Source organism: Sminthopsis crassicaudata, chromosome 1 (genome assembly GCF_048593235.1).
Source record: "Sminthopsis crassicaudata isolate SCR6 chromosome 1, ASM4859323v1, whole genome shotgun sequence".
Lineage (NCBI taxonomy): Eukaryota > Metazoa > Chordata > Mammalia > Dasyuromorphia > Dasyuridae > Sminthopsis > Sminthopsis crassicaudata.
The window spans coordinates 88940303-88966981 of record NC_133617.1 but is presented as its reverse complement, the minus strand read 5'-3'; the positions used below and the strand labels follow the sequence as shown (position 1 = coordinate 88966981).

The 26679-nt window shown below is 34.0% G+C and overlaps 1 protein-coding gene across 1 annotated transcript in view; it reads right to left on the bottom strand.

Moving 5' to 3' along the window:
- LOC141548439 (protein FAM135B-like) overlaps positions 1 to 26679 on the bottom strand; it is a 144595-nt gene that overhangs the window by 60845 nt on the left and 57071 nt on the right.

The following is a 26679-nucleotide window of genomic DNA, read 5'->3' as shown; positions in this document are numbered from 1 at the left end:
TTAAAGACGGCTTTGTGAAGGAATGGGTTTTAGTCATAATCTTGAAAGATGAACATGATTTCATCTAGAAATAGAATGATATTTTAAGAACAGGAGAAAGCAACTGCAAAAATGAAGACAGGATTAAATATTGGATGTGTTTAGAGAGGACATGGAGTGTACTTTGGCAGGGAGTAAAGAGATGGATGGCCTATATGTAGAGAAGTACAATACTTAAAAGGGTCTTAAATGCCAAAAGAAATCATAATGACTTCATCCTCACAGCAGGTGTGGCCGGTAAATATCTATGAACATCGGGACCTTCTATGTAAAAAGACAAAGAATTCACATCCATGAAAGGCTGGGGAATATGGATCAATATGGATGATCTTCTGCCTTCCAAAAATTATAATGCTGATGAGGCATTTCATAACAATTGCTATGGTTTGTTTTTTTTTTTTTTCTTTTTTATGCTCATTTCTTTTAATTTTGATGTGAATAAATACATTTTTCTTGTTAAAAAGAATATACAAGAGAATGACATGAACAAGTCATTACCTAAAAGCAATTCCTTTGAAGGCATGTGTGAAACTAATTGGAGGTTAGAGCAGTAATTAGAATACTGTAGTTCAGGCATACAATTACAAGAGTCTGCATTTATCAGGGTGTTCACCAATATGTATTGAAAAAGCAGTTGCTAATTGTATCAAAGACTAGACCAACACTTAAAGATGAAGTTATTTGGTTATTTTTCTTCCTTTTTCCTGATTTTCCTTATCTTTTTCTCAACATATCGGAATAAATAAGAATGAACCAAACCCTGGCCCCTCTCTGGGGAAAGATGAATAGAAGCAACATGCCACATTTTTCACAATTAAATAAGATAAAATTAAAATAAAAATGGATAGCCTATTAGTGAAGTTCTTTTATTGTCAATTCTGTTTTCAAGTGCCACTTGATGGGGCTTTATATTTCTTTATTCCAGTCTGTGGTGTCAGTAGATAATTCCATTTTTATTTCACCTTCAGCTCACCCTGAGAATGATTAGAGATGTTACTGAGAGGGTTAGAATCTATAAAATCAGCTACTGAGTTTGATTTTTAATATTGGTACTATGTGGATATCCAAGGAAAATTTAGAACAGTAACCAATCAATTACATTTGTAAAGAAGTTGAAAAGAAAAACAAAATGGAGGGAGAAAAAGGAAAATGTGAAAATAAAAGAGTCAACTTCTCCTTAGTTATTAACAGATATGTGACTTCATTGGTATATGGAACTCCTAATTTTAAAAAATTCTTAGTAATGCAAATCAGCAAGATGCATGAATAGAGAATTTCACCCAAACATATAAAAGGAGAAAGATACCTTAATGAAACATTTCTGATGCAATACATACATGTTGTTTTCCAAGTGCTTCCCTGCACCAACTTTCTGTAATCTATATCCTAAAGTTTCTTTCTGCTATTATACGCTAGTGTTCTTTATTGTAACATTCTATGTTGTAAGATTCCTTCCAGCTCAGAGGAACCCATAAATATCAAATTAGAATTTCATGAGTGATGGAAATAGTTCAGTGATTCCTCAACACAATAGAACAGAATTTTAACAACTAACCCTTTCAGCTTGTCCTGACACAATACATTAAGTAACAAAAAAGAGAAGTCAGGAGGAGAAAAAGGGACTTTAGGCTATAAGAGCATCATCTGACCACTCTGAAATGCATCAAAACTCAGGTTTAACTATGCATGTGAACATAGGTCACAGGCTAAAATTATGTGTAGTCCTTTTATAACATTATAAAACCAATTTTAGTCCAAATAAGAATCAGATACGCAAATCAAGATCTCAAATTCATTTGGTTTTATAATTTTTGAGTGTATTGGAAGGGAATTCCGAAGTTATCTGTTATACTATTTGAATGAAGTTCAAAGTTCAAGTAACATATTAAGATATTGCCTTGATTTTTGTTAAATTCTATTATATGGAGCTCAGTTGATTCCAGGGCACTGGTCATTAAAAATATATTTATTTTAAATAGAGAATGAAGTTAGTTTATATCTGCATTCTATATGGCATATAGCATGAGGATGAACGTAGATTCATATATATATATATATATATATATATATATATATATATATATATATATGTGTGTGTGTGTGTGTGTGTGCATATAAATAATAACCACAGAATTATAAGCCTTAGAGCTACATTATGAATCCAGAACATAAAAATCAACTTATTGAATGTTTTAAGTTGACATATGAGAAAGTTGAGATCCACAACTTGCTCAAAGTGGCTCATGAAGATTGTAATGGAATTGTGATTTGGACCTGGACTCGCAGATTGAATCCAATGAAAACTCTTTGTTTTGTCATTCTGTGTTTGACTGTTATAGCTGAAGTGGTAGTGTGGAGGAATGGAAAAATAAAACAAAACCAATGGACTAAGAACAGGCTTCAGATTGGGGGATTAGGAAAAGGGAGAAAAATGTACTTATTAAGCACCTATTATGTGCCAACTACTAGAATACATATACTTTACAAGTATGATCTTATTTGACATTTACAAAAGTCCTTATAGGTAAGTGTTATTACAATCCTCATTTTACAGCTGAGGAAACTGAGACTTAAGGAAGGATAGAGGGAATAAGCATTTATGTACCATATGCCATGAAATGAACTGCCATGAGTTAGGGGATTTTATTGATATCATTTTACAGATAAGAAAACTGAGGCAGACAGAAGTTTAATAACTTATCCATGGTAACATACCATTTTAGTACCTATGAAAATACATGTGTACTTGTAAGTACATTAAATTTATATGCAAGTATAATCACATTACATTTTCAAATTGGAACATATAATGTGTAAAACATATACTTGTACATTGATATATACATATGTGGATGCATGCTTGTATATTACATATTATATTTTAGAGTCATTTTTATCTCTTTGAGACTCATATATATCTATGAAGTGATGGTGATCAAATTTGTAGACTAATCAGCACATGGCTATCCTGAGAATCAAATGAGACAACACATATATAATGTCCTTTTTTAATCATGAAAGCACTTTTATACATGTGATATTTTATTATCATTGTTATTGATGTTCTAAGTTTTACGCTGGAGTTTTTTTTTAAAATTGTTATTCATTTTCTCTTATAGAAACATTGTAGTAAAGCAGAAGGATACTGAACCAGAAACTATCCTTTATGGTTTCCTCTGATTCTTTCATTGAAATTCTGGACAAGGCACTGTACTTATTAGATACAGGTTGCCTATTTATAAAAGAAGGATTCTATATATGTATTTGAGTTTCTGAGTCAGTGTGAGACTGCCACTACCCATAATGTCCAATCCATGGGGAGTTTTTCAGTATTTGAAGGTTTGCCAATAAGGAAAAGTATTAGACTTGTTCTGCTTTACTTCCAAGTCCAGAAGAGGGCACAATATGTATAAATCCGCAGAGTAAGATTTACTAATAATCAGGACTTGTGAACTATGCAATGGGTTGTTTTATAAGAAAGTCTTTAGGTAAAGTCTAGTCAATCATTCATTAGGGATATTGAATAGGGTGAGGAAATAACAGGGGGGACATATGCATTGGCTCAAAGGAGAAAATATCTAAGAAAAAGGAGAGCAAAAAATTTTATGGTTTCAGATATCTTTACACATATATTCAAAGAACGGTTAAAAAATGAGACAAAGTAGAGTTCTTCATTTAAAGAAGTAAGTCTGACCTCAGAAGTAAACAGTGCTGAGAGAGTCATGATGAAAATATGGTCTTAAAAGCATACCTTTTGAATGTAGCATGTACTATCAATTTCATGTAATTATAATTCAGTGTATATATCCATACATTATATGTACACACATATATTTACACATATACACACATGTATATAGACTTCATATTAAGGGTATTCTTTATAGTCAGAAGTAGCCTATTATCAGATAAATACTATATATAATATATAACATAGTATATATACAACGCTAGATTTAGTTTTAAATATTCTAGCTATATGATCTCGGCAAACTATTTTATATGTCTTGGTAATTATTCCTAAAATGGGGGGACTGGATAATTGTTAAAGTCCTTTTTACCTCTAAATCTTACATTCCATATTATTGTGTATTTATTCAATATAATACTGAATTGGGCTAATTGTTCTCATTTGAAAATAGGCTAGTATATACATTAAAACAATGCTGTTTTCAATAGCACTCAAAATATACAGCCTTAATAGATTGTCATTGAGCCAGCCACACTCTCTAGCCTAGCCACGTAGGTCATCAATTGACACAGATAGGCTAAATGACCACCTGGAGGAAGATTCTGTGGTCTATTAACATAAAAAAGACTGGAACCAACCTCACTGCCAGAGTACTACTAAAATAATCCATTAACCAAGTAGGCTAACCAGGCCTCAACCTGCTTTTACTACATCTGTCAGTACTCTATAGATATAGAAAATAGATTTTCAAAGGCATGATATCACGAAGAAACTCATTCACTAACAAAGGCATTATCTAATCCTAACATCAGTCCCTTTGAGATGATGTGATCAGCACACAAGAGTTCAATTAAAATGAAGCCATCCAGAAGAAAAGCAAACTGTTGATTTCCCAATGATTACTAACATGTTCTTTGTATGTTATGAAATCATGGAATGTCAGTTAAAAGGGACCACATAAATCAAGTTTTGTGTATTTCACAGAATCACAAAATTTGAAGAACCAGAGCAGATGTCAAAGATCAAGTCCCCAGTGAGAATTTCACAAGATTTTCTTGTCCAAGTCTTTATTTTGCAAGTGAGAAAAATGAAGCCAGAAGTTAAGTAGATTGCTTAAGTGATTACTAAGTGATTGGAACCAGAATTAGAACAAGTCTTCTGACTCCAAGTCCAATGTTTTTCCTCTCTCATAATTTCTCACTCATTAAATTTTCTGGCATTCTTATTGTCATTTTTTCTCCTGTCTCTTCAACCTACCCTACATAGCCCTTTAATTACCTGCTCCCTGCCCTTATTGTACCTGATAATTTTCAAAGAAGTTGGCTCTTTCTCTCCATCCATTTGATAGTGACCACTCAGTGAGATATGATAAATGTATATAGTCATGCAAACTTGATCCTTTCCACCTTACTGTTGACGCCTACAAAAAAAAGGCACAAATACTTGTACTAGGATTCTCATAAAATCTCACCCCAGGTTCTACTGTATATAACCATAAAAGGGAAAATAAAAAGACTAAGTGAAATATGTTGAGAACTAGGTCATGTATGCTTCTTTTGTGTTGTCCCTGCTTCTTATTCCTAAATGAAGAGTCAGAGAGTCATAGAATTTTTCAGCTGGGGAGATTCTTGAATGCTTTTCTATTCCCATTGAACTGATGAAAAAACTGAAGGCAAAAGCAACATTCACATTATTGTAAATGCTATTAAATTTAAAAATCTCTAAGGTTTTACCTAACATACAGGAAACTAAGAAAGAGTTAACATTAGAATGGTTATGCATAGATGAGCACACTAAAGCAATTTGGGGAGATTGGTTAAAACCATTCTGCAAAGAAATCCGGGATATGCAAAGAAGGTAATTAAAATGTCCAGATTCTTTGGCCCAGTATGCACCCTAGTAGATGTATACCCCAAGGATTTTAATGATGAAAAGAAAAGAAAGACTCCATATGCAGGCAAAATATTTATAGTAGCACTTTTTGTGATAGCAAAGAAGTGGAAATGAAGTGGGTGTCCATTGACTGAGGAATGGCTAAACAAATGGTGGTACATCAATTTAATGGACTATTTCTACATTATAAAAATAGATACATATGATCATTACAGAGAAGCATGAAAAGACCTATAAAATAATGCAAATATGTATGACTAAATACAAATATAAAATTTACATGCTTATATAGATAGATAATTACAACATAAATGGAAAAAAACACAAAAAAACAATCAAAATTAATTTTGTAAAATAATGACCTAAAGCACAATCCCAGTAAAGAAATAGAAAAAGACATTACCTCCCCGCCATGCTCTGCAAAAGTGGGAAACCATAAGTCTGAAATATCTAATATAACATGAATTATATATGTTTTTATATATATATATGTATATATATACATATATATTATATACACAAAGATACATATATATTATATACACAAAGATACATATATATATATATTTAATTCTATGGATTTATTTTACTTTTCTTCAAATTTTATTAGATTGGATGTCTATCTGGGAGAGGAGAGGATATATAGTAAAAATATAGTTGACAAAAAACAAAAACAAAAAAAGGTATCTATTTTTATATGCATCTATTTGAAGAGATAGATATTTTAGCGAAACCTCCTCTATCTAGAATTCTGAAAGAGTGCTTTAAATTTTAATATATTTATTTTTATGTGATGGATCCCCCAGGTAGATGTATACCTGAGCTCATTGAGAGTACAAATGCTATCTCATTTGTTTTATATTCCCGGTATCTAGCAGAATGCTAGTCGAAACTTAACAAATGTTCATTTGTTTTTGGATTAGATAAGGAGTCTAAATAGACTAGATGAGGAGTTAGAAAGATCAGACTGTTCAAAGGAGGGACAAAGCAATCCACAACAGAAACAACTCATCAACGTTTACATGCTATTAAAAAGAGGTTCTGGGCTACAAGTAACTACTGAACTTCTATGGCAAGCTATGGAGATAGAATCACAAAAAAAAAACAAACAAAACAAAAAAAAAAAAAAAAAAAACAAAGCAAACTAAATCAAAATAACTAATTCCCCAGTAGTAACAACACTATTCTGCCTATAGAAAGCACTTAATAAAAAAATAAAAATAAAAATTTGCACATCATGCAATCTTACTTAATTCTTTGTACAAACTTTACTGAAGTCACTCTCATTTCATGATGATATGAAATATTTAAGTTCTTTCTGCCTCACAGAACTCTTAATTCATCTACTGGTGTGCTTAAAAGATAGTGTTTCCTCCCATAAATAACCGGAATTTAGGAACTAATATATTTTTTAAAATCTTGTCATATTCAGGATCTTTTTACATGAACTTAGAGTAATTATGTAAGTTGATATATTAGGTCTGAATAATTCATAACTTATTATGTTAATAAATACTTCAATACATACACTGCATAAAGTAGGGATTAATAGTTTAATTGCTAATAATCTTTTTGACTTCAGAGGGCTTTATTTACAAGATAGTAGAAATAGAAGGATCCCTTTCATTCATTGCTACTCTTATAAGAGTCCTTGGAATCAGTCCTCAGATGTAATCCTTTCAGAATTAGCATGTCCAAAGCATATATTAATGTTTCAAAATTAAGAAAACAAAGCAAAACATAATTAAAAAATAAATCCAGATAAAATACATTGCATGTGTATCATATTTTATGAAATGAATGTCAATATGGATGAGTCCAAAATTTTCAGCCTTAGAATGTTAACATTTAAAAATAAAACAGATAAGGCTGTTAGACTTCAAACTTCAAGACTCACTGGGCATCCACCATGTAAGAGGGGAATATACTAGGATAATGAAGTCCTGATATGTATTTGGGAATTCAATGAGTTATGATTTAAATTGAAAGAGATATTGTGTTCCTTATAATTCCATCAGCTTTAGAATAGGAAATTCACAAGATAATAGCCAGCATCTATGGAGTACCTACTATGTATCAGAAGACTAATGGATAGAGTGCTTGGTCTGGAGTCAGGAAGATTAAATTCCTGAGTTCAAATCTGGCCTTACTAGCTGGGGGTCCCTGGGTATTTCTCTTAACCCTTCTTGCCTCAGTTTCCTCATCTATAAAATGATCCAGAGAAGGAAATAGCAAACCGCTTTAGTTTCTTTGCCAAGAAAATCTCCAAACGGATTCATGAAGAATTGGACATGACTAAAACACTCAGCAACTCAAGGATAGCCAACATGACAATAACTTCCAGTGTTTTGGTTCATAAAGCATTTTCTTCACAATAGGTTTGTGAAGTAGGGAGTACAAATCAATTCCCTTTCATTTTATAAATGCAGGAAATTCAAAGAAGCATGTTATGTATATTTTCCATATTAGGATAACTCCTAAGAAACAGTGCCACTAAAAGCCTCTAATTCCAAGTCTTTCCATTATAATATTTAAGCCTCTGAAATCTTCCTCTCATTATGTTTTCCTCGATGATATTAACATAAATCAGGTTTATTCTGGACTCTACATCTTTATGCATCATCCAAACATAGAATGTCTTCTCACTTGCTCTGTGTAGTATCTACATCTTCCTCAAAATCTCAAGCAAGATTTCAATAAATATAAACTTTTCTGGTCTTGAATTTGGGAGACCTGGGTTTGAATCTAAGATTTCAGATTTACCCAGTACAAGACTTTAAAGAAATAATTTTACATTTTTTAACCCTAGTTTTAATGTCACTCTTATCAATAGAATGTTGCATAGTGCTTATTACATAGTAGGTACTTTATAAATGTTTGAGGATTAATCTGAAAACAGGATAATAATTAACTAGCTAAGAAAATCATTATTATAAAGCATTTTGTAAACTGTGAAGTACTACAGAAACGTGAATCACTCTATGGATTATTTTTGGAAAATATTTTTGCAATGGCAAAACTCTTCTCCCTTCTAAGTTCCTTATATTTACTGAGGGCACACCGTGTTTCCCAGTCTACCAGGTTTGTTACCCTACAGTTATAGTTGAGTCCTCCCTCTTTCTCACTCTCTACATCACTACCCCCATATCCAGTAAGTTGTCAAATCATGTTGATTCCACCTCCACAGCATTTCTCACATTTATCCCCCTCTTCTAACTCACATGGCCACCAACCTAGTTCAAATTCTTACCAAATGCCCAGAACTATTATGACATCTTCCTTAGTGGTTTCCCTACTTCCAATCTGTCCCTACTTCAATACATCCTACCAAAAACAAAACAAAACAAAACAAAAATCATTTATAAGACACAGATCTGTTCACATCAGTTTGCTGAGAAAATGTTCATAGCTGCTTATTGCCAGTAATGTTATAAACAAAAATCTATGAAGGCTAAGAAACAGACAATAAATTTTCTAATAGGGAAATGAGGAAAGTCTTCACAAAACTGTATTTCATACAATGAGTAGGAATCGGACAAGCAAAACTGGTAGACAGAGTCTAAATATTAAAAAAAAAAGGGAAATCATGAGAAAAGAGAGAAAAGATGACATTACATAATAGGTGGTAAAGATTTCAATTTACCTGAAGAATATCTAGACTTCAAATATTGCAAGGGCATTGCCTTTTAATTTTTTGTCCTAAATAAGGTTTTATGTACAGGATATAAGTTAAAAGAAAACCTGAACTGAATTGAAGATAATGACATCACTGAAACTTACTTCTCTGTTATATAATGTTAAACTCTCGGGAGAAGGTGAGGGGATGAAGGTAATATAGAAAACTATTTTCTATGATTTAAATCCCTGAGAGCATGGGCACTGGTCTGGGCTAATAGCAGAAAGTTAAAATAGGTTTAATTACTAATTTCAAGTTTCTGAAAGCATAATTGAGATAATGCAGACCATTTAAACTACTTCTTAGAAGTAGATTTGGACAATTTTATTTTTGTTCTCATAAAATCTCAGCATTTTAGAGTTAAGGATAGCCTAGGATAAATTAGGAATAATATTAATTGGAAAGTTAGATGTCTTGAATTCTTGTTCTCACTATGATTCACCACTGTGAAAATTGTTTTCTTTCTCTGAAAATCAGTGTCCTTATCTGTAAAAATAAGAGAACAGACTAAATTATCAAGAAAACCTCAATGGTTCTACCATTCCATGAAGTAAAATAGTTTACACAAAGTCACAGAGCTCATTTGGAGCTGAGGTGAGACTATCACCCATTTCTGCATCTGCTCCATCATATCATAATTGTTTTTCTCCCTTTTTACTTTGCCATCTTATATTGGTTAGATTCTTCTAATAACTTGAGGCTGTTATTTTCTCAAAAAACCATATTTATCAAAGTGGTCCTTCAGAAAAAGCAATTGTTTTAATTAAGTTAGCATAAGTTATTTCATTTTTTTAATGTTGAAAACAAGCCTTCTCACTACTGTAGTGAAGGTGCTGAATTCATCTAAGTCAATTTTTAAAGTCACTAAAGAGATTTGGTACTCTTATTTCTGAGTGTTTTGCCTTTATTCATACTATATTAAGAACAATGCCCTGAACTCTGGGCAATATTAAGTAATTTTGCCAATAGTTGTTAACTCTTAATATTTCATCTAATTGAGAACAACATATTATATATTTCAAATTGAGATAGTAATTATTTTCTCAAATTTTCATAAAACCTAAAAAAAAAGCCTTTCCAATTAAATGTCTACATTTTTACAGGTTTGTCTTAAAGGAATCCAATCTAAAAATAACCTAATACTGTGCATTTAATTATTTAATTGATATATATATATATATATATGTATATATTACATATATATATATACATAATATATGCAGCATTACAGTTGTTTGGGCTCATCAGTGTTAAAATACAGAAAATTAGGGCTTGGAGATACACTAGAATGTAAAAGATTAGAGAAATTTTGATCTACAATTGGCTCTTTAAAGTATAAAAGTCTATAATATCACACAGAATTGTATAGCTTAGGGCCCTTAGAATATCTGAATCTAATATTCTGTCCTCTGTCCTCTTCTCTTCTTTCTTGTTCTCTTCTTCCTCCTCTCTCTCCCTTTATGTATTTCATTAAAAATGTCATCAGTTCCCATTGGTTTAGTTATCTTTTTGCAAATGATTCTCACACCTATATATCCAATCTTATATTCTATAAATGAGATAGAGTGCCTTATCATCAACTCTGTTTTTGAACATTTATGGATATGAAAAGTAGGAAGAAGGAATATTATAAAGAGCTTTTAATGTGAATAGAGGACTTCATCCAGGAATCAGTAGAGAGCTTTTGGAACTTATTAAGCAGAAGAGTAGCATGATCACTTTAAGAAAGATAATTTTGCACCTGAATGGAATGTAGATTGGAGTGATGGGAATAATTAAGGGGAATCAATTTGAAGACCATTGCAATAACCCAAATGACAGATAATAAAGACCTGAACTAGGTTTGGGCCCTTAGGAGTAAGAGAAGGGGACTTACTTAACCTTTCAAGGGTGTGAAGGAAGAAGGACAAGTTTTGGAAATAAAATAGATATATGAGGTCATTCGGAATTAGAAGTAGAGTATAACATGAGGATAGGTGGTGTTTCTAACAGTACAAATAGGAAAGTTGAAAAGAGAGAGAAGATTTTTGGGGAAAAGGTAATGAGTTCTGTTTTGCATGTTTGTGGGACATCTAGTTCATTGTGTTCAAAAATACTAGTTACACAATGCTACAGTAAAATGGATTCAAAATCCTTCTGAGATTACCTTGGAAATAAATCCCCAAAATCTATCATATGAAAACAAATAGAGTAGATGAGATTTTTACTAAATGGATGAAATAGAACTACTAGAGTGATGGTAAGCCATCACTATCAGTCTGAGTGATTCTTGATCCCAGAACTAGAAAGAATAGCTCAAGGAACCTGAAATTACTATTAGAATTTCACTAACATTAATCAAGTAAGTTTATATTATTACCCAAAGCTATTTAAAAAAAAAAAAGATGTGTATGTGGGACAATTGTGGTTGTAAGACTATCAGATCAAATATTTAATGTAAGACTGTCATATCACATATTAGATGAGAAGGATATAATTTAGTTCATTCCCCCACTTAATTAAGGAAGAAATTAAAGAGATTATTTTAAGATAAAAATATTAAATTATTTTTTTCAACATTACACAACTAGTGAGTGACATACAAGTCTAAATCCAGATCTCCAACTCCAAATTCAGCATTCTTTCCAAAGCATTTACTGTCTCCTAGTCAGAGACTAGCTGTGATTTTGACGCTTTAAACTTTTGGTTTCAGAGGCAGGGGTGAGTGACTTTCACCTTCTTTCCAACTAAAGAAAACTTTGGAAGATGATTATAAATCAATATATCAAGAACTATTCTATCAATGTGATTATTCTCTTCACTGATGCAAGCCCTCTGAACTTAGAAAATGGTATTTGAAAGTTAAAATGGCTGAATAGCTCATCACCCTAAAGGTAACTTAATAATGATTCTCTCTGAATTAAGGTGGATCAGCTTCCCTGATGATACATATTGCACATTACTAGGTTTACTTCCAAAATATTTCTAATTTGAGAAGATAAATTGAAGTTTATGCTACATGAATAATGCTTTTGAGAGTCTTGTGCAACTTATATTTAATAATAAAACATTAGAGGTAAAAGGGTCATAGAATTTTGAACTAGATCTTAGAGGTCTACTCAAATTATTCCTTTTACTGATGGGGAAACAAGTCTAGAAATGTCAACCAATTTGCTCAAGATCACTTAGCTCATAATGGGTAAGGCAGAAATGCAAACCTAAGTCCTCTTACCCTAAATCCATTGTTCCTTTGATTGTACTACAATCATCTGTTAATTTAATAGTAAGTTCAACCTGTTCCAAATTAGAATTCATTCTAGAACGATCTATTCATTGAACTGAAGAAAAGATCCAGTGCCCTTACTTTTTCTCTAACAAGTAATCTTTCAGCCTTTGTAGGAACAGCTTTAGGGGTTGGGAACTAACTACCTACCAAGAAAGTTGAAGTTACTTTTAATTGTAAGAAAACAATTCCAATTGATTAATTCCTCAAAAAAATAATGATTAGAAACCTCCTATGTATATAACAATGTGACTTTTGAGTATCATGGCTTTCTTACAGTTGCCTACAATTTCAAATTAGAATTGGTTCACATCTATGCTATCTTGTTTGTTTCCATTCAAAGTGGCTCCTGTCTTCATCTGTGATCCAGTCTTTTTAGTCATATAGTTAGTAATTACCTGAGAATGAATTCGAACTCAGGATTTCCTAAACCAAAATCCAATAAACTATCTACTGTACCACTTAACCAGTGTTTGTATTAGAAATGTTTATTTATTTGAATTATTCTTTACCTTAAAAGCCCCCATCCTCATGATCTTTGTCAGATATCTTAATTCACTTTATAAAGTGAATGGGCACTTACACATTACACACATACACACACAGACACACTTTCTGAAGGAAAGAAGTGTTGTCCTTTTTACTTTTGTCTTTATGTGTTCAGAGACTTGCCTTATTTGCACATTAAAAATGTTTAATGAATTGTTTATCTACAGAAGCAGAAAAAAAGCCAACAATACAAGTCTCATTTTACAGATATGGAATCTGGTGAACTGGTGAAGTTCAGTGGTCTTAAAATAACCAATTATCAACAGAGCAAGTTCTGGAGCACAAGTTTTCTGAGCAAAACTCAGGACCTGTCTACTATAGAACTCTGGCTGAACTTATTTCATGCCAAGGAGGTATAATGGATGATTTGGTTTGTTTTTAAAATTATGCTTGAAGCAATATGCCATAATGATGACAATGTAATCATATGATGCATGGCTTGGAGAGAGCAAGATGGCAAGCAAACTTCTTGTACGATCATTGGTAAATTAGAGAACTTCAGTTTATTCATCTGTTAAATGGTGACTTAAGAGCCAAAGTATCTATTTATAAGGATATTGGGGAATCACATAAAAATCAGCTACTATTACTAGGTATACACACACACACACACACACACACACACACACACACACACACAGAGCCGTTTGGCTGAAGGGAAGAACAATTTTGATCATTTGAATGACAGTGTCCCCTACATAAAAAAGAATTCTCACCTTTATACAATTAACAAAATTCATTGATTGGGTTCTGTCCTGGGAGTTTGAGAATACAAAATTCTATAACATACATGGAAGATTAAAAAGAACATAACTATCCTTCAAAGTCAAATGTGATAAATATCATGAGCGATACAAACCAAGCACCACAGATAACTCTCTAGTTAGAATTACAACAGGCCTTTCTAAAAAGATGATTTTTGAGCAAAACTTTAAAGAATAGAAATAATCTTGATAACGATTGGGTGAGAAGGATGTTTCAGGAGAAGGGAATACTGTTATCAAAGGCAGACTGGAGTCACATATAGTCATAAAATCATAATAGTGTAGTGCTCAATGGGACTTATGATCTCCTGAAAATCATTTGGCAAACTTTCCTAAATTTTCATTTAGGTAAAATGGACAATTAGAACTTAAAGTAACACATCAAGTTCCTGATGAAAACATAAATTCTTATTAAAAGACTCTCAACTTCTAGTTCAGTTAGTACTATTCAATAGTATAAAACTCCACCCCTTATTCAGAGGGGAATAGATTGCCCAATTTGCTGTATATATGGACCTATGTAGGAAAGCTGTGAGAAATAAGCGTGGAATAATAGATTTGATATAAATTATTAAGAACTTTGAATGTTTATATAGTGGGCAATCGAGATAAATAAATCTTAGCAAACTTGACAAGTCACTGCTATGAAATTATACTATTGTTTCAAAGGACTTCAGATGAATCCTTTGGAGAGCTTTATATAGATAGCCTTGTCCATGTTCCTACTTAATGCATTAAGAAAATGACTCATAGTATAATGAATAAAAATGAATTGAGTTTTACCATACTTTCAAAACGTTCAACCTTGCTTTGCCCTCAGAATAGAGAATGTTATAACTGAAAGGGTCTTGGGTAGACAATAGTTTAAAAATAGATCATAGACCACTGACTGAAAATAGAATCTCTGAACAGAGAATTTTTGAAATAGAAAGACCTTTAGACATCAGTTAGTCAGTTCTCTTAATTATCTATATAAGAAAACTCTGGCCCAAAGAGCTAAAGCAATGTGCATAAAGAGTGTATTAGGAGCAAAATTATAATTAGAATGCGGATCACATAAATATAGCTGAGTGCTTCCTCCCACTAATATCATGTTGTTTACCTGGAATTAACTTATTTTAAAATACCCTTACTTCAAGCAGGAAAAACACTGTGTTAGAAGTAGTATAACAAAACTGTAGGTCTTAACTGTATTTTCTTTGTCAGTAATAGAAAGACAAGAAATAATCACTGTCTTTTAGAGGTAAATAAAATGGTCAGGGTCAAGATTGTGCCTTAAAGAAAATACCCCATGTTTATCCCAAACATATTTCATCAGAAAGGAATCATAAAGGAATATTGGTGAATAGGAAGAACAGCTAGGCTGCTCAACATGTTCAATATGACTATCAAGCTGGATTAGGGAGGCAGTGAACTGTAGAGGAAAGATTATTTCAGTCCTCGTTCTGGTACTAATACAAGCTGTAGGCTTTGAGAAAATCACATCACTTGTATGAGCCTCAGATTCTTTGTCTATTAAATGATAGTTTAGACTACATAATCAAATATCTTTCTAGATCTGAAAGGACATTCTATGTTGTATAGCACCTTACCACTAGAATAGTCTCTTTAAAATGAACCTCACCAACTCTAACATCTATCATTCTTTTAAAAAATATAATTATATATTATTATTTTCTTTTTTTGCCCAATTATATTTAAAAACAATTTATAACTTTTGTTTTAAAACTTTGAGTTCCAGATTTTCTCTTCTCTTTCCTTTCCTCTTCCTATTAAGAATACAGGCAACTTAATATAGGTTATACATGTGTAGTCATGCAAAACATTTCCATAATAGTCATGCTGTTAAAAAAAAGAGATATCCACCCCCCCAAAAAAAATAACCCTCAAGAAAAACAAAGTAAAAAAACATGCTTTGATCTGCATTCTAACCCTTCATTTCTATCTCCAAGTATAACTAACTTTTTCATCATTAAGTACTTCAGAATTGTCTTGGAATATTGCATTGAGGAGAATAGTTATATCATTTACAGCTGATCATCTTACAAAATTGCTGTTACTCACATTTAACGTGTATGGGACAGCCTGCCATCTAGAGGATGGAGTAGAGGGAGGGAAGGGAAAATTTGGAAAAGAAGTGAATACAAGGGATAATGTTGTAAAAAAAAAAATTACCCATGTATATGTACTGTCAAAAAATTATAATTATAAAATTAATAAATAAATTTTAAAAATTGCTGTTACTTTGTATACAGTACAAATGAAACCATGAAATTCTTGCCAGGTTCTTCTGAGAGCATCCTGATTGTCATTTCTTGTAGCACAAAGTAGTCCATCATAATCACATATTATAATTTATTCAGCCATTCCTCAATTGATAGGCATGTCCTCAATTTCCATTTCTTTATCCCTAGACAAAAGCAGCTATAAATATTTTTGTACATATAAGTCCTTTTCCTCTTTTTTCTTTCTTTTAGGATTTAAATATAGTAATGGTATTGCTAAGTAAAAGCGTACACATAGTTTTACAATCCTTTGGGTATTGTTATAAATTGCTCTATAGAATGGTTAAAGTAGTTCAAATCTCCATCAACAGTACATGAATGTTTCAGTTTTCCCACATTCCCTCTATCACTTGCCATTTCCCTTTTTTCATTATACTATCCAATCCAATAGATACAAAGTTGTGAGATTGTACCTTAGAATTTGTTTTATTTCATTACTCTAATTAATAGTGAATTTGAAAATGTTTTCATATGCCTCTAGATAGCTTCATCTGAAAACTATCTTTTGTCCATTTATCAATTGAGGAAAGGGCTTTATAAATTTGACTCAGTTCTCTATAGGTTTGAAAAAATGGGGGGCGGAGCCAAGATGGCGGAGAAGAAACACACGACTCTGTGAACATCCTTACTCCCTCATAACCAATTAGATAAATCAGCCTTAGAATAAGCCCAGGACTGATAGATACCACAAAGACTGGAAGCACGACTTACCAGCTGAAGAGAATATGGAGTTTCAACAGAAAAGATCAGTCCCCAGGGGAGGAATAAGAGAGACCAGCACAGACGGTGGGGTGCTGGCACACGGTGGCGATCGCACTGGGAAGGGCTCTGGGATCAGAGAAGCCACTGAGATAAAGGAATCTGGCACAGGCTGTTAGCTCTTCTCTGCTAATTATTTAGAAGTTCAGAAGGGAAATCTAAACACTTTAAAAATTCAGACAGATTAGATTTTCCCTGGATCCTGGGGGTGACTCAGCAGATCTCGGCACCAGGGGGTGTGGCCTCAGCTACCACCTGAGAATAGTTAAGAGATTGACAAGTGGGCGGATACGGCCCAAGGCAACACACACTGCCTAGCTTAGCTGGAGGGAGTGGAACTCAGCTCCAGGAAGTCCCAGAGAAGCGGAACCTTTGAACTAGGGACCGCGGTTTCTGGCAGACACTTCCAGTTTGAGCGCAGGGGCTTTTCTCGTCACCTGCTGCAGACATCCACGCCCCACCAGGAAGCATAGGCTGGGCTTTGTGCTGCCTTTACTGTTCAGCGCCCTCGGGGCACAGCAGCACTAATCAACTCTGAGGCACCTCCAGGGAGGGGGTGGGGAACTCTCTCCCAGAGCTCTATCTTAGCTCAGGCGCAGGAGCCACTGCATCCATCCGGTCTGGGAGGAAGCTGGTAAAGAAATAAATAAATAATTTCCTACCCCAGGGACAGACCCCAAAAGATTTTTTTAATATGAGGAAAAAAGCCAAAAAAACCATAGATTCCTTCTACACAGAGAAAGAGCGGGTATCCAACCACAAGGAAGTTAACAGCAAAGAGACAGCAGATAACAACCTAAAGGGGAGAGATTCCTGCCCCCCATCAAATAACTCTCTCCTAGAAGAGACTCTTAAAAAATTAAGGGAGTTTGAAGAAATATGGGGAAAGGAAAGGGAAGCTATGATAGAGAATAACAACGTTCTGAAATTGGAGTTGGAAAAAATAAAGAATTCACAGGAGATGCAGGGAAACAAAATTTATGAATTAGAAAAGGTAAAAAAACACAGGAAAGTAGGATTTCTGAATTGGAAAAGATAAAAAAGTCTCAAGAAAATAGAATTTCTGAATTGGAAAAAGAAAATAATTCTCAAAAAAAATTAGGAAAATGGAAAAAAATTCAATAGAGCAAAATAATTCATTTAAAAACGAAATTGGGCATTTAGAAAAAGAACTAAAAACTGTGAAAGAAGAAAATAACTCCTTAAAAGTCAGGATGGAACAAATAGAAATGAATGATTCACAGAGAACCCAAGAATCACTCAAACAAAACAAAAAAAATGAGAAGCTAGAGAACAACGTCAAATACTTACTGGGAAAATCTATAGACCTGGAAAATAGATCTAGGAGAGATAATCTGCGGATTATTGGACTTCCAGAAAACTATGACCAAAAAAAGAGCCTAGATTCTATTTTTTTTTTTAATTTTTTATTTTATTTTATAATTATAACATTTTTTGACAGTACATATGTATGGGTAATTTTTTAAAACATTATCCCTTGCACTTACTTCTATTCAGATTTTTTCCCTTCCTCCCCCAACCCCCTCCCCCAGATGGCAAGCAGTCTTATATATGTTAAATATATTACAGTATATTCTAGATACAATATATGTGTGTAGAACTGAATTTTTTGTTGCACAGGAAGAATTGGATTCAGAAGGTAAAAATAACAGTTTACATTCATTTCCCAGTGTTCCTTTTCTGGATGTAGCTGGTTCTGTCCATCATTAATCAATTGGAATTGGATTAGTTCTTCTCTATGTTGAAGAAATCCACTTCCATCAGCATACATCCTCGTACAGTATCATTGTTGAAGTGTATAATGATCTTCTGGTTCTGCTCGTTTCACTCAGCATCAGTTGATGTAAGTCTCTCCAAGCCTCTCTATATTTCTCCTGTTGGTCACTTCTTATAGAACAATAATATTCCATAACATTCATACACCATAGTTTACCCAACCATTCTCCAATTGATGGACATCCATTCATCTTCCAGCTTCTAGCCACTATGAAAAGGGCTGCCACAAACATTTTGGCACATACAGGACCCTTTCCCTTCTCTAGTAGTTCCTTGGGGTATAAGCCCAGTAGTAGCACTGCTGGATCAAAGGGTATGCACAGTTTGATAACTTTTTGGGCATAATTCCAGATTGCTCTCCAGAATGGTTGGATTCTTTCACAACTCCACCAACAATGCATCAGTGTCCCAGTTTTCCCACAGCCCCTCCAACATTCATCGTTATTTGTTCCTGTCATCTTAGCCAATCTGACAGGTGTGTAATGATACCTCAGAGTTGTCTTAATTTGCATTTCTCTGATCAATAGTGATTTGGAACACTCTTTCATATGAGTGGAAATAGTTTTAATTTCATCATCTGAAAATTGTCTGTTCATATCCTTTGACCATTTATCAATTGGAGAATGGCTTGATTTCTTATAAATTAAAGTCAATTCTCTGTATATTTTGGAGATGAGGCCTTTATCAGAACCTTTAACTGTAAAAATGTTTTCCCAATTTGTTACTTCCCTTCTAATCTTGTTTGCATTAGTTTTGTTTGTGCAGAAACTTTTTAATTTGGTGTAATCAAAATGTTCTATTTTGTGATCAATAATGGTCTCTAGTTCTCCCTTGGACACAAACTCCTTCCTCCTCCACAAGTCTGATAGGTAAACCATCCCATGTTCCTCCAATTTATTTATGATTTCGTTCTTTATGCCTAAATCTTGGACCCATTTTGATCTAATCTTAGTATGTGGTGTTAAATGTGGGTCCATGCCTAGTTTCTGCCATACTAATTTCCAGTTTTCCCAGCAGTTTTTGTCAAATAATGAATTCTTATCCCAAAATTTGGGATCTTTGGGTTTGTCAAAGATTAGATTGCTATTTTTATTCACTATCTTGTCCTGTGAACCTAACCTATGCCACTGATCAACTAGTCTATTTCTTAGCCAATACCAAATGGTTTTGGTGACTGTTGCTTTATAATATAGCTTTAAATCAGGTACACTTAGACCACCTTCCTCTGACTTTTTTTTCATTAGTTCCCTTGCAATTCTCGACCTTTTATTCTTCCATATGAATTTTGTTGTTATTTTTTCTAGGTCATTAAAATAGTTTCTTGGGAGTCTGATTGGTATAGCACTAAATAAATAGATTAGTTTGGGGAGTATTGTCATCTTTATTATATTCGCTCGGCCTATCCAAGAACATTGAATGTCTTTCCAATTATTTAAATCTGACTTTATTTTTGTGGCAAGTGTTTTGTAATTTTGCTCATATAATTCCTGACTCTCCTTTGGTAGATATATTTCCAAATATTTGATACTATCGACTGTTATTTTGAATGGAATTTCTCTTTGTATCTCTTGCTGTTGGATTGTGTTGGTAATGTATAAAAATCCTGAGGATTTATGTGGATTTATTTTGTATCCTGCGACTTTGCTAAAATTCTGAATTATTTCTAATAGCTTTTTAGCAGAGTCTTTGGGGTTCTCTAAGTATACCATCATGTCATCTGCGAAAAGTAACAATTTGATTTCTTCATTTCCTACTCTAATTCCTTGGATCTCTTTCTCGGCTCTTATTGCCAAGGCTAGAGTTTCTAGTACTATATTGAATAGTAATGGTGATAGTGGGCAACCTTGTTTCACTCCTGATCTTACAGGGAAAGGTTCTAGTTTATCACCATTATATATGATGTTTACTGAAGGTTTTAAATATATGCTCCTTATTATTTTAAGGAATAGTCCATTTATTCCTATACTCTCAAGCGTTTTTAGTAGGAATGGATGTTGGATTTTATCAAATGCCTTTTCTGCATCTATTGAGATGATCATATGGTTTTTATTAATTTGATTATTAATATGGTCAATTATACTAATAGTTTTCCTAATATTAAACCAGCCCTGCATTCCTGGTATAAATCCCACTTGGTCATAGTGTATTATCCTGGGGATGATTTTCTGAAGTCTATTTGCTAATATCTTATTTAAGATTTTAGCATCAATATTCATTAAAGAAATTGGTCTATAGTTTTCTTTCTCAGTTTTCGATCTACCTGGTTTAGGTATCAGTACCATGTCTGTGTCATAGAAGGAATTTGGTAGGACTCCTTCAATCCCTATTTTTTCAAATAGTTTACATAGCATTGGAGTTAGTTGTTCTTTAAATGTTTGGTAGAATTCACCTGTAAATCCATCTGGTCCTGGGGACTTTTTCTTAGGAAGTTGGTTAATAGCTTGGTCTATTTCTTTTTCTGAGATGGGACTATTTAGACTACTTACTTCTTCCTCTGTTAATCTGGGCAAGCTATATTTTTGAAGGTATTCTTCCATTTCATTTAAGTTATCGAATTTATCGGCATAAAGTTGAGCAAAGTAGCTCCTAACTATTGTTCTAATTTCCTCTACATTAGTGGTGAGTTCACCCTTTTCATTTTCAAGACTATCAATTTGCTTTTTCTCTTTCCTTTTTTTAATCAGGTTTACTAAGGGTTTGTCTATTTTGTTGGTTTTTTCATAAAACCAACTCTTAGTTTTATTAATTAATTCAATAGTTTTTTTACTTTCAAATTTATTAATCTCACCTTTTATTTTTTGAATTTCAAGTTTTGTGTTTGTCTGGGGGTTTTTAATTTGTTCCTTTTCTAGCAATTTTAGTTGTAAACCCAATTCGTTGGCCCTCTCTTTCTCTATTTTATGCAGGTAAGCCTGTAGAGATTTAAAACTTCCCCTAATTACTGCTTTGGCTGTATCCCACACATTTTGGTATGATGTCTCATTATTGTCATTTTCTTGGGTGAAGTTATTAATTATGTCTATGATTTGCTGTTTTACCCAATCATTCTTTAGTATAAGATTATTTAGTTTCCAATTATTTTTTGGTCTATTTTCCCCTGGCTTTTTATTAAACGTTATTTTGATTGCATTATGGTCTGAAAAGGATGCATTTACTATTTCTGCCTTACTGCATTTGATTTTGAGGTTTTTATGCCCTAGTATATGATCAATTTTTGTATAGGTTCCATGAACTGCTGAGAAGAAAGTATATTCCTTTCTGTCTCCATTTAGCTTTCGCCAAAGATCTATCATATCAAACTTTTCTAGTATTCTATTTACCTCTTTGACTTCTTTCTTATTTATTTTGTGGTTTGATTTATCTAATTCTGATAGTGCAAGGTTGAGATCTCCCGCTATTATAGTTTTGCTATCTATTTCCTCTTGCAGCTCTCTTAATTTCTCTTTTAAGAATTTAGATGCTGCACCACTTGGTGCATACATGTTTAATATTGATACTGCTTCACTATTGATGCTTCCCTTTAGCAGGATATAATGCCCTTCCTTATCTCTTTTAATTAGATCAATTTTTGTTTTTGCTTGATCTGAGATGAGGATGGCTACTCCTGCTTTTTTGGTTTTGCCTGAAGCATAATAGATTCTGCTCCACCCTTTTACTTTTAGTTTGAATGTCTCATCCTGTTTCAGGTGTGTTTCCTGTAAACAACATATAGTAGGATTCTGACTTTTAATCCAGTCTGCTAACTGCTTCCTCTTTATGAGGCAGTTTGCCCCATTCACATTTATGGTTAGAAGGACTAATTCTATATTGCTTGCCATCCTATTAACCCCTGCTTATGCTTTTCCCCTTTCCTTCCCTTTTACCCTCCTATCCAGTATTAAACTGGTAAACACCACTTGCTTTTCACAGCCCTCCCTTTTTAGGATCCCTCCCCCACCTTAAAGATCCTCCCCTTATTTTACCCCTTTTCCTCGAAATTACAGTATTCCCTTCCCCTTAGCTTACTCCTTCCCTTTCACTTTTCAATGAAGTGGAAGAAGTTTCACCATAAATCGAATATGTCTATTGATACACGCTATGTTCATCTCCCTCCTTTCTTTTTCTCAGATATAATAGGTTACCTTTGCCTCTTCATGAGATGTAGTACCACCACTTTATACTTTTTTATGATATAATCTCTTTTCTACCTCTAGTTTCTAAGACAAATTGTACATATGTTCTTTACATATTTTTTTGACAGAAGTATAGTTCTCAAGATTTCTTTTTACCTTTTTTAGAAGTCTCTTGAGTTCTGTATTTGAAGATCAAACCTCTTATGTAGGTCTGGTTTTTTCATCAAAAATAGATGGAATTCATTTATTTCGTTAAATGTCCATCTTCTTCCCTGGAAAACGATGCTCATTCTTGCTGGGTAAGTTATTCTTGGCTGCATACCAAGTTCCTTAGCCTTTCGGAATATCATGTTCCAGGCCCTGCGTTCTTTTAATGTGGATGCTGCTAGATCCTGTGTTATCCTTATTGTGGATCCTCCATATCTGAATTGTTTTTTTCTAGCAGCTTCCAATATCTTTTCCTTTGTCTGATGGTTCTTGAACTTGGCCACTATATTTCTTGGCGTTTTGATTTTAGGGTCCCTTTCAGTAGGTGATCGATGAATTTTCTCAATGTCTATTTTACCCTCTGTTTCCAAAACGTCTGGGCAGTTCTCTTTGATAATTTCCTCGAAAATGGTGTCCAAGCTCTTTTTTTCCTCCCATTTTTCAGGGAGTCCGATTATTCTCAAATTGTCTCTCCTGGATCTGTTTTCCAGGTCTGTTGTCTTTCTGGTAAGGTACTTGACAGTCTTTTCAATTGTTTCATTTCTCTGGTTTTGCTTGACTCCCTCTTGGTTTCTCCTTGAGTCATTCATTTCTACTTGTTCCAGTCTAATTTTCAATGATGTATTTTCTTCACTCACTTTTTTTATATCTCTTTGTAATTGTCCAATTGAGTTTATATCTTCTATGGAATTTTTTTCCATTTTATCCTTTTTATTTTTTAGAGAGCTGATTTCTTTTTCCAGCTCTCTAATCCTGTTTTCCTTGGAGTTGTTTACCTTTTCCAGCTCACTAATCCTGTTTTCCTTGGAGTTGTTTACCTTTTCCAGCTCACTAATCTTGTTTCTCAATGATTTGATTTCTTTATCCATTCTGTCTTTGAATGCATGGGATGACTTCTCCAGGCTCTCTTGCCAAGCTTCCCTTTCCTTTTCCCATTTCTCTTCCAGCTCTCTTGTGAGAGCCTTTTTGATTTCCTCTATGAGGTTCTTTTGTATTGAGGAGCAGCTTATATCCCTCCCAGGGGATACATCTGGGGACATTCTGTTCCTAGTCTCCTCAGCATTTGAAGTCTGCTCCCTCTCCACACAGAAGCTGTCAATGGTTAGAGCCCTTTTGAATTTTTTGTTCATTTTGTCAGAGTAGGAATCAAAGAAAACAAACTGACAAGAGAAACAATTGGTCTGTTTTGCGGGGGATAGGGCTGGATGTTATTAATGGGCTTCCTCTACAGACTGGGGGTAGGGCAGCAGAGAGCCACTAACAGAACAGCAATGACTGTACTGAGTCTGCGCTCTGAGGCTCCGGGAACGCACCCAGTCAGTCCAGGTGGGGGTGGCCAGGCTCTGAGAGACGCTGGCTTTCTGGGGTTTTAATCTTCACCTCAGGTGTTTACACCCTCTCTGCTGCTCCTGGCTTGCTGCCAAGACGGAGCATCCACACAGGGGCAAAAGCCCTTTTGCAGAAACGGCAGAGATCACACCCCTCCCCCTCCGGTCTGAGCTGTGTGAGCTGCCTGTCTTGCTCTAGCTGTCTGCCCTCAGTCTGCGCCCAGTCTGATTGACCCTCCCCCGAACAAACACAGACCTTTTCTGGCGACTTTCAAGGATGTCTTCTCTTGGTGATAATTTGTGGATTTCTTTCTGGGTCAAGCATTAAGTCAGAGGCTTGTCATGAAGTAAGTTCTGAGAGAAAACGAGGAGCTCAAGCAGCTGTCTGCCTCCACGCCGCCATCTTGGCCGGAAGTCCTCTCCTAGATTCTATTTTACAGGAAATTATCAAAGAGAACTGTACAGAGATAATAGTAACAGAAGGGAAAGTAGATGTGGAAAGAATTCATCGAACTCCTTCTGAAATAGACCCTAAAAAAAGAACACCACGGAATATTGTGGCTAAGCTGCAGAATTACCACACAAAGGAGAAAATCCTGCAAGCAGCTAGAAAAAAACAATTTAAATACCAAGGTGCCACAGTAAGGGTCACCCAAGATCTGGCTGCCTCCACATTAAAAGATAGAAGGGCCTGGAACCTGATATTCCGTAAGGCAAAAGATCAAGGACTGCAACCAAGAATGAACTACCCAGCTCAGTTTAGCATCTTTTTCCATGGAAGAAGATGGTCATTCAATGAAACAGAGGAATTCTATATGTTTCTAAGAAAAAAACCAGACTTAAACAAAAAATTTGATCTACATCCACAAGACTGAAGAGAAACAGAAAAAGGTACACAGAATCCTTGAGAACTGTAACTCTGTTGTGGGTATATAAAAAGTACTCAAGGATAATTTGATTTTACTGATATAAAAGAAAAAAAGGGGGGTGTAGTAAAGGGAAGGAGGTCATTTCAGAAAAAGGGGAAGGAATGATAAAAAGAGGGAAACTACATCCCAGGAAGAGACATAGAAAATACACCATATCTGAGGGAACTTAGTGAGGGGGAGAATCATTGTGTGAATCTTACTCTCATCAGGAGAGGCTCAAAGAGTAAATAATTAACATATTTGTTTTTTAGAGAATTTTCTCTCACCTCATTAAAAGGGGGGAGAGGAAAAGGGAAAAGGAAAAGGAGAATAAGTGAAGGGACTTGGAGGAAGGGGGGAGGGATACTAAAAAAAAAAAAAGGGGAGGGTTGCGCGTCACAAGGGGGGTCTGTAAATTAAATATCGGGGAGGGGGATCAGGGGGGTCAAGGGAAAAAGCATAATCTGGGGATAATATGATGGCAGGAAATACAGAATTAGTAATTTTAACTGTAAATGTAAATGGGATGAACGATCCCATCAAACGGAGACAGATAGCAGATTGGATCAAAAAGCAGAACCCTACAATATGTTGTCTACAGGAAACACACTTAAAGCAGGGAGATACATACAGAGTAAAGGTAAAAGGTTGGAACAGAGCCTATTACGCTTCAGGTAAAGCCAAAAAAGCAGGGGTAGCTATCCTTATCTCAGATCAAGCAAAAGCAGAAGTAGATCTCTTTAAAAAAGATAAGGAAGGCAACTATATCCTGCTAAAAGGTAGCATAAATAATGAAGCCATATTGATACTAAACATATATGCACCAAGTGGTATAGCATCTAACTTTCTAAAGGAAAAGTTAAGAGAATTGCAAGAAGAAATAGACAGTAAAACTATAATAGTGGGAGATCTCAACCTTGCACTCTCAGATTTAGACAAATCAAACCACAAAACAAACAAGAAAGAAATTAAAAAAGTAAATAGAACATAAGAAAAACTAGGTATGATAGACCTTTGGAGAAAACTGAATGGCAATAGAAAGGAATATACTTTCTTATCAGCAGTTCATGGATCCTATACAAAAATAGACCATATATTAGGACATAAAGATCTCAAAATTAAATGTAGGAAGGCAGAAATAATAAATGACTTCTTCTCAGATCACAATGCAATAAAAGCTACATTCAGTAAAAAGTTAGGGGTAAATAGACCAAAAAGTAATTGGAAACTGAATAATCTCATCTTAAAGAATGACTGGGTGAAAGAGCAAATCATAGAAACAATTAACAATTTCACCCAAGATAATGATAATGATGAGACATCATACCAAAATCTTTGTGATGCAGCTAAAGCAGTAATAAGGGGAAATTTTATATCTTTAGAGACTTATTTGAAGAAAATAGAGAAAG